The sequence below is a fragment of the Oryzias latipes genome, chromosome 19 (assembly GCF_002234675.1).
Source record: "Oryzias latipes chromosome 19, ASM223467v1".
In the NCBI taxonomy this organism is placed as follows: Eukaryota; Metazoa; Chordata; class Actinopteri; order Beloniformes; family Adrianichthyidae; genus Oryzias; species Oryzias latipes.
In genome coordinates this window covers 21,413,628-21,425,931 of record NC_019877.2, presented here as the reverse complement: position 1 = coordinate 21,425,931, position 12,304 = coordinate 21,413,628, and the positions used below count along the sequence as shown (strand labels likewise).

The 12,304-nt window shown below is 42.2% G+C and overlaps 1 non-coding gene across 4 annotated transcripts; it reads left to right on the top strand.

Annotated features, from left to right (window-relative positions):
* Nucleotides 1-357: 357 nt before the first annotated feature.
* Nucleotides 358-9,945, top strand: LOC105356603. 4 transcript variants are annotated; one of them, XR_002872195.1, is made up of 9 exons: nucleotides 358-542; nucleotides 863-1,009; nucleotides 1,301-1,408; nucleotides 5,606-5,706; nucleotides 5,792-5,826; nucleotides 7,850-7,936; nucleotides 8,216-8,689; nucleotides 9,120-9,387; nucleotides 9,474-9,945. It is a non-coding gene; the product is annotated as an uncharacterized LOC105356603 (transcript). The 4 variants fall into 4 exon arrangements; XR_002872197.1 differs by having other exon boundaries at nucleotides 360-542; nucleotides 8,216-8,292; nucleotides 8,484-8,565; nucleotides 9,120-9,945; XR_002872196.1 differs by having other exon boundaries at nucleotides 8,216-8,565; nucleotides 9,120-9,945.
* Nucleotides 9,946-12,304: the final 2,359 nt, after the last annotated feature.

Genomic DNA, 12,304 nt, shown 5'->3' with positions numbered 1-12,304 from the left:
AAGATTAATTGCAATGTCTATGTAACCCCCCCCCCCCTTTTTTTATTTATTTTTTATTTTATTTTAATGTCTTGTATTTATTTTATTTTATTTTTCTGTATTATTGGTAAAAAAAAAAAAATTATATTGTCTTTATTCTGCATTGGCTGTTTGTACATGTCCAGTACCTTTTTTCGATGTTTTTGCACTTTGCATAATTGTATACAATTGTCTCAAACTGTTAACCTCAACTGTCTTTTTCAATAAAAAAAAAAAAAAAAAAAAAAAAAAAAAATTCATATTTGTTCTCTTTTATTTTGAAAAGGTATGCAGTCTCTGGGTGACGTGATCCACGTGACGGACAACAGCCAATCAGGTTGTTGCCGATGTGAGAGCTTTCCTGTACGTTAGCAGAGCAGCCATTATGCAGTTTATCAAACGAGGGAGAAGATGAGATGATCAGAGATCGATAAAAGTTTGGTTTTTGTTCATTTTACTCGGTGGTGAAGTTGGGTTTTGCCTGAAGAAAAAAAAGTCTATTTTCATGTACTCAACGGGACTTGGTGAGTGTGTTAAAAAAAATTTTTTTTTGCATAAATTTCATATTTAACAATGTTTTATTAGTAAATGTCGTTAAAATAGCAGACTAATGCAGTGAATTCATGTTTTATGATTTATTAATCAAGTTGTAGATGTTTTGGCGCGTTAGTGTAGGCCTCGCGCGGACATCCATCCAACCGCCACGTGATGCGTAACTTGAAATAGTTCCGTTTAAAAAATTAAATTAAAAAGGCGACATTATTTTTATTTATTCGTACTGACTGCCTGATGTTTTATTTTGCTTATTTGAGTGTATTTTATGTTTGTCTGATGGGCCATGAAGGTTGGGCCGAATGAAGCGGATTGTTTTCTGAGATCCATGAGCGGAAGAAACAAGATGGCGAACCAACCCTGAACCATGAAAGTGATCCTAGCGAAGGACCAAGCGCCCTCTGCTGGACACTGGACAACCCTTTCTCTGCTGGAACTGGTAGGAATGGAAGCGTTTCTGTAGCATAATTGAAAAATATAAGTCAATACCAGAAATGCTGTTTTTTTCTTTTAAAATGGCTTAATTCAAATATATATCTGGTGTGTCAGAAGATTCATAATCCCTGTTGTAAAAGTAAAACATGTTAAAGCGGCCTTTGAGCTCTCATTAGTTTCCTCAGCTGTAATAAAGAAAAACAGGAAAGCATTTAGTTGAATTCTTTATAGCTTCAACCAAATGTTTTCCCTAATGTTTAAGTGCCTTACAGGTGAAGTTACACCTTTCCGCCAGCAGGTGGCGTTTGAGTCTGTGAGGCGGTATGGAGACGTTAGCCAGCATCAAAATGGCAGAAGGACCAGAGTCATCGTCTGTCGACTTTGTTGCTCTCCAGTCTTACAGGTTGGTAAGGCAGTGAGATACGCAAAATGGATTATAGAAATATAAATATTCAACACATTTAATTGAGAGGTATCACTTTAGTGAACAAATACTGCACTATTATTTAGGGGTTTAACAGTACACTAATCCCCCAAGTATTGTTTACGCGTTTAAGATGCCATCCAAACGCCCTTCATCATCTCCAGCTTGTGGAAATGAACCCAAACGACAGAAAAAGGTTCTGACTCTGCAAGGGCTCAGGGAGTTTAAAACGGCGTCAATTATTCACAGATTTTCGTTATTGGGGGGGCGGCTGTGGTTCACATTAGGGCTGGGCGATATTGGATTTTTCATATCACGATATTGTTTTTTTCATATTGTGCGATAACGATATTAAAAACGATATCAAATAACTATATTTTCCAAAGTAATCTTTATTGCACACAGTTTTAAAAGACCACAAATAAATTCAAATGTTTGAACTTTCAAGTTTAACAGAAAAATAGACAAAAAATTGACACACAATTATGTCAATATAAAAAAAAAGTGCAATAAACTAAAAAAAAAACTCCCAAGAAACTCCTCAGTTTCTTTAAAATGCTCTTCAAGAAATTAAAGAAAACTTAAAACAAAAATGTTCTTATTTAAATACTTTGTGCAACTTCGAATAGCTTTCAAAGACAAGTCAAAAAAGAACAACAGATCAACTTAAATGGCCTCCTATTCTGTGAGGCAACAAATAGGCACCATGGTCAGTGTGATTTCTGCTAAATGAACAAAAGCCTACAGATTGCGGGCAAGGAAGACAAGTGTATCAACCATTTCAGGTTTTAAAGCTGCCCTTTGACAGGTTACAATATTACCCCCTGTACTAAATACCCTCTCAGATGGGGTGCTGGTCGCAGGGATACACAAATAGCGCTTTGCCAGGTAGCTAATCCTCGGGAAACTTTTCTCATGGATTTTCCACCACTGTAGTGGGTCCATTTCACTGTCTGGATCTGGTGCCAGCAGGTAGTTTTTGAGCTCCTTTTCAACTTTTTCTTTGTCAGTGAGTCCTTCACTGGGGTGCGATTTCTTGAAAAAGCTGCCCAATGCTTTTTTCGGTTTCTTCTGTGTTGGTAGCATTGTTGCAGCTCTTCCCTCTTCTGCTCCTTCCGTTCTGGCTGAAGTAGACAGCTCCTCGTTTTGAGCCATCATCTCAGACACTGCTCTCAGTTTGACAGCATCCACCTTTTCTGCATCAATATTGCAGCTTGAAGCGTGGATCTACCAGGGTTGCGATATCAAGCAGTTCGTTAGTAACCTGGTCATTGTACTTTTCATCAAGGTATGCCATTACTGCCATCTTTATGTCCTTTGTGAGCTGTGTCTCATCATCAGATGGTTTCAGAATCTGTGTTCTGAAAAGATGAAGCATCGGCTTGAGGTATGACTCGGTCACATAACAGTCTCCAGAAAGTGAATCTGTGAATTCCATCAGTGGATTCAGGGCCACATGCAGAGACTCCAACACATCCATGTCTTGCCAGGAGGGAACCAAGTGCCTGGTCTTTTTATCTGCACTGAGGACCTGAGTAATGGCTTTATGTTGCTCCAGAATCCTTTCAATCATTTTTTGGCATGAACCCCATCTGGTGGGTGATTCTGTCACCAACTTGTGCTGGTGTAGGTGAAACTCATCTTGAGCAACAGCCATGTCTCTCTTCTTCTTCCAAGAGAAACTGAAGGCAGCCACCACTTTCTTACACACACCCACCGCTCGCTCCACCCGTTTGTCTTTTCCGACTCTCTCTGTGGATTAAAGGTAAATAACAGAAGCAAAATTAAACTCAGAATTTAAATTTCTGTAAAGTGATAAATAAAATTCACAGTTCTTAAATTATTCTTATTTAATTTGGCACAAAACGTAATTTTGTGCCAAAAACGTAACACATTTTAAATTTTGCCAATATTTAGATCTTATTTTTTTAATGTTTACTTAAGAGTTGATAATGAGTGATAAGCAACAACATTATCACCAGTTTAATTTTTTCAACTTGTCTTCATTAATTGTTAACCTTTGTTTTGCTGAAATGATTTAATTAAGTGTAGGAAAGGGGATGATGTGCTGCATTAAATTTGGATCCTGGTGAAATCCAAGAACATTTATCAACTTGATTTACACCCGAGAACGACTGAATAAATGAGTACCAACTAGGGTTGGGCGATGTCCCCTAATTTGGCCGTTGACGATGTTTGCTGTCAACCATCGGGATGGACGCTGACATCGTCGGGGGGGGGGGGGGTATTTTTACATTTTTCGTTCTTATATAACTGCTATTCGTTATTTTGCTTTTTTCATTTTATTTCCCAACTAATGGTTAATCCGCGATGATCCAGTATAAACTGAGGGAAATGACTTAAACAGAAAAAGTAATAAACAAAATAGAAAAGAAGTAGTCCGCTCCCGCACTTGACTAGTGAAGTGGACCGGCGGAGCGCGGAGTTACAGCTTTGTGTTTGATGGGAAGGGGGGGGGGGTACATGAGCGGTATGTGTGGGAGATTTAAGACTGCGATCCGTCCCGCAGCTCTAGGGGAACTAGCTACCGAACTCAGAACCGGGTCTAAGTGTGTGTCTGAGCACAGCTCGGATCGTCAGCAGACACACAGCGGTTTGAGCTTCAAAGCAGAAATGTCGCTCAGTCCTTAGAAAACATTCAAACAATCACGTGGATTTGTGTTTCCAGTCATGTCCCGACTAAATAAAGGCTGATGTTATTCACAGGATTCAGCGCCACCCAAAGCTAATGTTGTTAGCCCGTGTTAGCATACTGCTAATCCTGGCTTCGTTCAGAAAAAGCACTGACCACCACACGGATTAAAATTCAAATGATGAGCGAACAGGTGTTTCATAATAACCGTAACATTATTAAAAGCACGTTTAGAAGATCATCTCGTATTTTACCGAGCTGACATGTCAATATATATAGCCGCCCGGCGCTGTTTAACATTGTTTTGTATTGAATTGTTACATTCAATAAAGTTTGGAAAAAAAGCAGCTCGGCGGAAGTTGTATCCCCTTCCGGTTTTCAAACTGCGCATGTGCGAATGATTTATTCCGACCGAAATTGTGACCTTAGTGAACGTTTTTATATTCTGAAAACATTTTTCTGGGCCCATGAACACGGTTGGATTCTAATCCGACCATTGATCCCATCAAGATATTTTGTACATGTAACCGCGGCTTATGGTGTCGACGCGCAACGTGGCGGGGGCGTGGGATCACGATGGTGGTGTCTCCATCGGGATGTCAGTCACCCATCACGATGGACGATGATATCGTCCATCGGCACAACCCTAGTACCAACACCAACAAAAAAAAAATGTTTTTGTCATTAGTTTGTAAATGTAGATTTAAACATCACATTATATGTAAAGGGGGTTAAAAAAACCACACAAATAGGATTGGTATTCTGCTCTGCAACTTACCAACTGCTGAGTGAAGACGATGTCCAAAGCATTGCAGCCGGGTCCAGTTGTTGAGTGATGTGGCCTTCACTATATTTGTCCCACTGTCGGTTGTGATGCAGACTTGTTTGTCTTCACTCAGTCCCCAAGATTCAAGTGCGTCTGACAGGCCCAAAGCAATGGCTTCACCCGTGTGGTCCACAGGAAAGTAGGCAGTTTGAAGACATCTGCTCTTCAAATTCCAGTCTTGGTCAATGTAGTGAGCAGTGAGGCTAAGATAAGGTTCCGACGTGCGACTTGACCACAAGTCAGATGTGGTAGCGAAGTATGACACATTTTGGAGCTCCGTCTCGACAATCTCTCGGCACTCAGAATAAAGCTTTGGCAGGGCGGTCTGAGAGAAGTGTTTACGTCCAGGTAGTTTGTAACGAGGGTCAACTACCTTAATTAGCCGCTTGAATCCGTCATTTTCGACTGTGTTTATTGGTAGCATGTCTTTGGCCAGACAGTAGGCTACAGAATTTGTGATGTCGCAATGTCTTTTCGATTTTTTGTCGTATGGCGTTACATTGGAAAATGCCGAATGTAAAGACTGCTGCTGCAGCGCAGGTCTTACCGTTGTTTTTGAAGTCTGGCATTGAGCATGCTCGAGGGGGTGGTGCTGATTTAAGTGAGAAAAAAGGTTGGTGGTATTTCCACATTTATTAGGAACGTATCTTTGGCACAATTTGCAGTAGACGTTACTTTGACTTTTATCCGACTTTAGATAACCGAAGAACTGGACCGTGGACTGTCTCCTCTGGCATCCTCAGCCCTACCAGGCTGAGGAAAGGGAGGACTGTGCTGCAGCACAACTGCCAGACTAAGGTGAGCTCCCACCGTGGTTGGGTCAGCGTATCCGTGAGGATTGTTCAGAACTTTCTGACTGCAGCTTTTCCCTCTTTTCTTTTAGGGAGGATTTTCAGGGGGGGGGGCATTATTAATGTGGTGAGTGATGTTCATCAGAGCAGAAGCTGGATTCTGACATTCAGAGTGTGACACTGTAATTGGTCATTAAGAATCGTAAATGATGGAAACCCTATCGGTGCAGACGTGTCACTTCCTGTATGTATGTGCAGTGAAGTCAACAAGTATTTGATCACCCTGTGATTTAGCAAGTTCTCCCACGTAGAAAACATGGAGGGGTCTAAAATTTTCATCATAGGTGCATTTTCACAGAGAGACAGAATCTGAAGAAACATTCAGAAATCATGTTGTACGATTTTTTTTAAACAATTTATTTGTATATTACTGTGACAAATAAGTATTTGATCACTTGATTCTCAGATAGACCAGCAAAGACCTGCTGTTCTGCTTTGAAATAGTCCAACTCCACTCTGCTCATGATTCTAAATTAGTGGCACTTGTTTGAAGTGGTTAGCTTGCATAAAGGCACCTGTGCCCCCCCACAATCAGTCAGAAGTCTAACTGCCAACATGGGCAAAACCAAAGAGCTGTCAAAAGACACAAGAGACAAAATTGTAGACCTTCACAAAGCTGGAAGTGGCTACGGGGCAATTGCCAAGCAGCTTGGTGAGAAAAGAACAACTGTTGGAGCAATTGTCCGAAAATGGAAGAGGCTAATGATGACTGTCAATGTCCCTCGGACTGGGGCCCCTCACAAGATCTCCCCTCGTGGGGTATCGATGATGCTAACGAAGGTGAAGAATCAGCCCAGGACTACACGGGAGGAGCTGGTCAATGACCTGAAGAGAGCTGGGACCACCGTTACCAAGGCTACTATAAGTAATACATTCAAACGTCATGGTTTAAAATAATGTATCGCACGGAAGGTTCCCCGTCTGAATGACCATCTTGATGATCCAGAAGAGTCATGGGAGAAAGTCTTGTGGTCAGATGAGACCAACATAGAACCTTTTGGTCTTAACTCCACTCGGCGTGTTTGGAGGAGGAAGGAGGAGCATCATCCCAAGAACACCATACCTACAGTGAAGCACAGGGGTGGAAGCATCATGCTCTGGGGGGGTGTTTTTCTGCACAGGGGACAGGACGACTGCACTGTATTAAGGAGAGGATGAACGGAGCTCTGTATTGTGAGATTTTGGGCAAAAACCTCCTAATCTCTGTCAGAGCGTTGAAGATGGGTCGTGGCTGGGTCTTTCAGCATGACAATGACCCGAAGCACACAGCCAAGAAAACCAAGGAGTGGCTCCTTAAGAAGCATATCCTGGTTCTGGAGTGGCCTAGCCAGTCTCCAGACCTAAATCCAATAGAGAATCTTTGGAGGGAGCAGAAACTCCGTGTTGCTCAGCGACAGCCTGACAGATCTGGAGAAGATCTGTATGGAGGAGTGGGCCAGAATCCCTGCTGCAGTGTGTAGAAACCTAATGAAGAACTACAGGAACCGTTTGACCTCTGGAATTTTTAACAAAGGCTTCTGTACCAAATATTAAAGTTGTTTCACTCAAGTGATCAAATACTTATTTGTCACAGTAATATACAAATAAATTGTTTTAAAAAACTGTACAACTTGATTTCTGAATGTTTCTTCAGATTCTGTCTCTCACTGTGGAAATGCACCCATGATGAAAATATTAGACCCCTCCATGTTTTCTAAGTGGGAGAACTTGCTAAATCACAGGGTGATCAAAGACTTATTGACCTCACTGTTTGTGCAGTGAAGGTCAATCCAAACTGTCATCTGTACTATGAAGATGACTGGGTTCTAGTGACTCACTGGTTTAACTAAATGGGTCCAGGTGGTTTTTTCTTTTCAGAACCAAATTGCTTTTTTATGTCCTTCTGCAGTTCTAGACTGAAAGACCAGAGTTTTTTAGTGATTCTTCTTTCTATTTACACTTCGAGTGAACATTTGACCCCCACCATGAATGTCAAAACCCACCACAATCTGCACTCACATTGTACCTGATAAAAATGAATTTTGGGCTTAGTGAACGACCCATGTTCATGGATTGATGGCCATTCTTTTTTCTGTCGTATGGCTCTGCAGGACGGGGAGGTCCTAGGGGTCCACAGGAGCCACAAATATCCAGGGATTTCTTTTGGAGTCCCTGCAGATGTTGTCCTCCAGTTCCTGGTAGGTTTGTCTCGTCAGCCACAGCCTTCTCTCAGCTGGAAAATATGTAACGTGATGCCTTCATGGTCATCGCTGCTGGTTCGGTTGAAGACCAAAGACCATTTACTGATTTTTGTGTGGATATGCAGATGAAAGTGTGTCATGAACACAAAGCACAACGTCTTGTACTTTTTCCACAACAATTGAAGATGTTCAGTAAATCCAGACAGCCGTGGCCACAGTTATCTCTTCATTCTTTGCTAGAAACTCCTCTGATCTGAACTTTGTCTGTCTCTGCAGAATTCTACACCAGCAGACGCTTCTCAACCGCGACCTTCTGCTCTGGCCTCCTTGTTCCGGTCCCTCCAGCCCGCATGGTGGAGCCATTCATTTTAAATCAACTAAATGTTAAAGACTATAAAACAAACATATATTCATATTGTAATCCATCAAAATTCTTCTTTTAAAGTAATAGATAAAACCTAAATCAGGTGTTAAAGGTGTTAAATACGGTTCAGTTTAAACCAATATTTGTGGCATCCCTAATAATTTGTGCATCTTTTTCCAGTTTGCATGGAGGAGAGCAATAGTCCCATGGCCCCCCTGGACCAAACACACGGCTGCCAGCAGCTCCAGCACCAGTTCGCCTGGTGAGCACTAAGACCCAGGGGAACACTTCACCACTGCGTCTGCCCCCACGACCCGGTTCTGAAGAAGATGGATCGTTCAGAACTTTCTGACTGCAGCTTTTCCCTGTTTTCTCTTGTTACTATGGTGATTGATGTTCATCTGAGAAGAAGCTGGATTCTGACATTCAGAGTATAAGAAGATAATATTAACTGTATTAAATAAGTGTATTAATAGCTATCCATTTAGAGCAACAGGAAAATGGATTTGTTTCCATTGCTCTCATAGATTGTCATAACCCCCCCTCAAGTCAGCTGAGCAGAGGGTCCTTGTTTTTGCTGGAATAGGGATTACCAGACATGGTTGAGGCCACAATGCCAGCGGTGGTGTTCATATCATGTGTCTGGAGGTAAGTGCCTGAACCTCTGGTCCCTGAGCTGAAGGCTGGCTGGAGGGGGAGGTTCTGGGCTTTACTGAGGGAGTGGGAGCTGTAGATGTCCAGCAGAGATCTTCTCTGGTGTAGTAGGTGGTGTCAAGGATCTTCTAAATCTGCATTGTCTTCATCCCCCTCCCACAGATCCCCCTCCCTATCTTAAGTTTTGCAGCGGTGCGGCCAGGGGAGGCAGTCCTAGTTTTCGGGAGCCCTTCTGGATTGCCATGGACTGTCACCCCTGACATCATCAGCCTGGTAAGGAGGAGGAGGAGGGCCACCATGCTGCAGCACAGCTGCCTTACAACTGTGAGCCCCCCAATCCATGAAAACCAGCGGGCTGTCATACACATGCAAAAATGGAGCTGCAAAAGTAACTTTTTATTTTCAAAAATCGTTCTTTAGTGAGCCAAAGGTAATTAATTATCATATTTCTGCATGTAGACTATAGAATAGCATGAAATGTCCTTTAAATCTGCTGTCCCCTCTGTCTCTGTTCAGTTGGAACCTTCCAGGGGGGGGGGGTGGCGGTCGCCAGCGTGTCCGTGAGGATCCTTCAGGACTTTCTGACTGCAGCTTCTCCCTGACTAACCAACTCTAATCCTAACCCAACCTCTAACCCTAAATCCTAAACCTTACCTGCCCCACCCCCCTCTTGACCCCTGTAGTAGGGGGTGTCAAAGATCTGCTCAAATCTGCGTTGACTGACACATCACCTGACCTCATCTTAACCCTAACCTCCACCAAACCAAACCCCCCACCCCAACCATAGCATGGCCTCCACCCATCCCTGACCTGAAACTAATCCTAACCCCAACCCAAGTGACCCCCCCCCCCACCCCTAATCCTAGTTGGGTTTTATTTATGTTGTAAATGTTCATTTTTATCACATGTATTAAACTGCCCCACTATGTGTGTGTTTGTGTGTATAAATGTGTTGTTGCCTCTCATAGTTCATCAAATGTCTAAATGTGTAACATCACAAAAAGTTAATAAAGGTTTTATTGTTTCATTCTGTAGATTTATTGTATGAATTTATCAACAGTTTACATGAAGTCTGTATTAAAACTATTGTTATAAAGAAAATCAACTTTACTGCTTTTGATCAAAAGAAAAGTGATCTTCCAGAGTTCAGCGTCTGACTGCTTCTGGAAAAGAAACTCTTCCTCATCTGGTGGTCCTGCTCTTTATGCTCCACAGCTCCTGCCTGAGGGGTTTGGAGTCCTATACTGTTCATAATTAAATAAATATGACGTCATGCAAATACACAACCAATAAATCTCTCATAAATATATAAAAAGATTATGAAATTGTGAAAAACCTGCACACTGATTTTAAATTAGCCATTGTATTATTCAATATATTTCATTTTGCTTTAAAAAACATGTTCATTATTTTAAAATATTCATTTTTAATCATGTGGAATATATTATAATTTTACATCTTTTTTCAGAACATCGGATTTCAAAATCAATATTTTCCAAAGTAGCTTTGTCTTTATTTCATGTTGCTGTTTTTCACAATGGCTGATTTATTTCATGAAGAGCTTTTTCAGGAGAATGGGTCTTTCTGTCAATCAGTGAAAGTGGGCGGGATCTAAACGCTCATTTGCTGATCCATGGAAATCGACTCTTATTCCTTGATACCCGCTTAGCGGTGTGACGGAGAGATGACATATTTCAGCGACATCTGCACGGCTTTGCTGACATTAGAGATCAAATAGAGACAAACTATCTGTCTGCTGCAGAAGATGCAAACATCCACGACTCTGTTTTTGAAGTTTGAGGGTTTGTGTGGACCAAACCACAGAGGCTGCCGGTAGTCAACATCTTTTCAGTCCCCGGTTGAAACACTCCTCATTCTTACGCCATTCACTCAGAGCTCACATCGTGCCTTAAGCCTTATGTCGGCTCGCAGGAGGCGAGCTGGCGGACCGACAGAGAGTCTCAAGGAAAATGTTGAACCTTTCCTGGGATGACGTTTCTGACATCTTAACACACTCCACGTGCATTGTGCATCCATGCATTGTTACTGAGATGAGCACAAGCAACTGCTCCATGTGGCTATAAGGCTAAAAACATTAGCTTGTAGCCCCTCCCACACGCGGCATGGTGAGTTCATGGAAACTCCAGTTCATAGAAGCTTAGTGAACCTCCAACAACCACTCAGCCTAACTTAGACCACTACTATACGTTCATAAGAAGATGAAAATTGCCAAACCGACCACAAAATCACCTGAATTATGCACACTCGCCCAAAGCCACTTTTATCCGCAAATTTAGAACCAAAACTGCCCAATTTCTTGTAACACTGTGGATGTGTTAAGGTGCATACTCCCCCTAGTGTTGAGGGGTGTGCATTGCGCCATCACGTTTGCTGAAGCATCTTCGATCAATGTAGTCAGGGGAGTTAGGGTGCTGCTGCTCATGTCTGGGTAAAGGAATAGCCAATCACAAAAGTGTCTCCGCCTTGTCTGGTTTGATTGACAGATAGACCCATTCTCCTGAAAAAGCTCTTCATGAAATAAATCAGCCATTGTGAAAAACAGCAACATGAAATAAAAACAAAGCTACTTTGGAAAATATTGATTTTGAAATCCGAGGTTCTGAAAAAAGACGTAAAATTATAATAATATTCCACATGATTAAAAATGAATATTTTAAAATGCTGTTTTAAAATAATGAACATGTTTTAAAGCAAAATGTAATATATTGAATAATACAATGGCTAATTTAAAATCAGTGTGCAGGTTTTTCACAATTTCATGATCTTTTTATATATTTATGAGAGATTTATTGGTTGATTGTGTATTTGCATGACGTCATATTTATTTATTTAATTATGAACAGTATAGGACTCCATAGAGGGGAGCAAGGGGAACAGAGTGGGGGAGGGGTGGGTGGGGTCTTTCAGGATGGGGGAGGCTCGTTTCCTTCATCTGCTCTCGTAGATGTCAGTGGTGGTCTGCAGGCTGCAGCTTTAGTCACTCGTTGCAGAGCTTTTTTCTCTGCCACAGAGCAGCTGCTGTGCCACACAGTGATGGAGGAGGACAGGACGCTCTCCACCACACACCTGTAGAAGGACAGGACCTTCTCCACCTCACACCTGTAGAAGGACAGGACGCTCTCCACCACACACCTGTAGAAGGACAGGACGCTCTCCACCACACACCTGTAGAAGGACAGGACGCTCTCCACCACACACCTGTAGAAGGACAGGACGCTCTCCACCACACACCTGTAGAAGGACAGGACCTTCTCCACCTCACACCTGTAGAAGGACAGGACGCTCTCCACCTCACACCTGTAAAAGGACAGGACGCTCTCCACCAC